Source organism: Nothoprocta perdicaria, unplaced genomic scaffold (assembly GCF_003342845.1).
Source record: "Nothoprocta perdicaria isolate Ctin4 unplaced genomic scaffold, notPer1 scaffold_59, whole genome shotgun sequence".
Taxonomy (NCBI): Eukaryota; Metazoa; Chordata; class Aves; order Tinamiformes; family Tinamidae; genus Nothoprocta; species Nothoprocta perdicaria.
Genome location: NW_020455854.1, coordinates 3506369 through 3508132, shown reverse-complemented (window position 1 = coordinate 3508132; position 1764 = coordinate 3506369). Strand labels below are relative to the sequence as shown.

General features: G+C 45.0%; 1 protein-coding gene across 1 annotated transcript in view; it reads right to left on the bottom strand.

Annotated features, from left to right (window-relative positions):
• Positions 1 to 1534, bottom strand: part of ABAT (4-aminobutyrate aminotransferase) — a 47726-nt gene extending 46192 nt beyond the window's left edge. Inside the window, exon 1 of the mRNA XM_026049049.1 lies at positions 1460 to 1534. The gene's annotated coding sequence lies outside the window, so the exon portion shown is untranslated. The remainder of the gene's footprint in view (positions 1 to 1459) is intronic.
• Between the last annotated feature and the right edge of the window lie 230 nt (positions 1535 to 1764).

Here is a 1764-nt window from a genome sequence, read left to right as displayed (position 1 = left end):
TGCCAGCGCGCCCCCCGGCGGGCGCGGCGCGGCGCAGCAGGCGGCGTGAGGCGGGGAGTGGGGGGCTGCGGGCAGCCGCCGGCACCCGCCGCCTCGGGGCACTGTTTCGGACACTTTATAACCGCAATTCAGTCTTTTTTTGAAGATTATCAGCGATGAATCGACAAATACGAACCAAAAATGGGATCAATATTAAGATTTAGCAATAATGCCTATATAAATAACAACGGGGGCCTCAGTTCTTTGCACCTTTGTCACATCTCAGCTAACTACAGCAACATGGCAGTTACAGACACAAAAAGAAACAGGCAGAAACAACAAGGAAACCTTGAAACCCTTCCCCAAGCAATACTAAGTGCAAGCGTGCATCTCCTGAGCAGAAGCTACTGCAAACACACTGATCCGGCTTGACGCTCGTCCCACTGGATTCTAGACCACGTTCAAGGTCTTCAAAGCCTGGGCCTGGCCAGGTGAAAGGCCAAGAGAGGTTCAGGACGCTCCTCTCCCTCCTCTCTCATGGATGCAGGCGCCTTCGCTCCTCTCAGATGACCCCCATGGAGAGCCCACGCAGCTGCCTCCGACTGATGTTGATTGTAGTAAGAAAGATTTAATGATCTCAAATTGCTAGAAAACAAGCGGTTTAGCCACTAGGAAAACCTTTCCATCAAAGGGGATACTAAAGCACCGGCGCAATTTACTGGGGGCAATACAGAATCTCAGTCATTAGAGGCTTTAATAACAAGCAAAACAAGCTCTCCTCAGGCTCTCCGCTCCACATGATTCTGCTCAGAGAGAAAAACGGAGCAGACCATTTCTTGGTGTCCCTTCTGACCTAATTTCCTATGAATCTACACATAAACCTGCAGCTGAGAGCCTCCTGAACAAATCGAGTCAGCCCATTACAAGACAGCGAATACTCCCTTTCTTATAGTATTATATCTGTCTAATTCACTCTTAATTTTCTTGGCGAACGCATCACATGCATTTTTCTTTGAAGCAGGAGCTAATGTTAATAACAATAACCTCTTACCTGTCACTACGTATTGATTCTCTAATCAATATCAGGCTGCAATGAGAAAAAACAGCATCTGCTGAATAGCACAGGGAGCCCATTTGACAAAAACCACAGGTATAGTCACCTGTTCTAGCAGAGACTGGACTCAAAAGCTGCAGAGACATTTGGGGGTCACACATTTCTGCAACGAATTCTGTCCTTCCTCTTCTAAATAACTCCTTTTTCCTTATAGCTGTGTATTACTTGCATTACCTAAGCAGGTTTGAACCCTAGCAATATAAACAGAACACTGTTTTGTTCAGATTCATTAGATACAGGAAAATGAGGAGAAAAAAGAAAGCATCAAACCAAGGGCATCTTTTGCAGAGTACAATTTACTGCCAGTATGCTATTACCAAAGAAAATCCCGCATACAAAAGAAAGAAACTTAGAAAATGCTCTCACCTTGCTGTAGAAACGAGGGATATTCCTTCACATCTCCCCTTCCAGATATTCCTGCGACTGACATGGGCAAGTAAGCCTTAAAAAAACACACAGATATATATAGTTACAGCATTTGAGTGCTGGTACTGTAAAGGGAAAGTCCGTGTGCCATCTGCTGGAAGAAAACCTCTGTAGCATTGCAAAAATATGCTGGATACCCAAAGAACTCAAGACAAGGGGAATACTTCACTACTGGTAATATATACTAAAATTTTGCTACCTTCCATGCTCGTGACTCAAAAACCTTAGGCATAGGAGGTAAATGT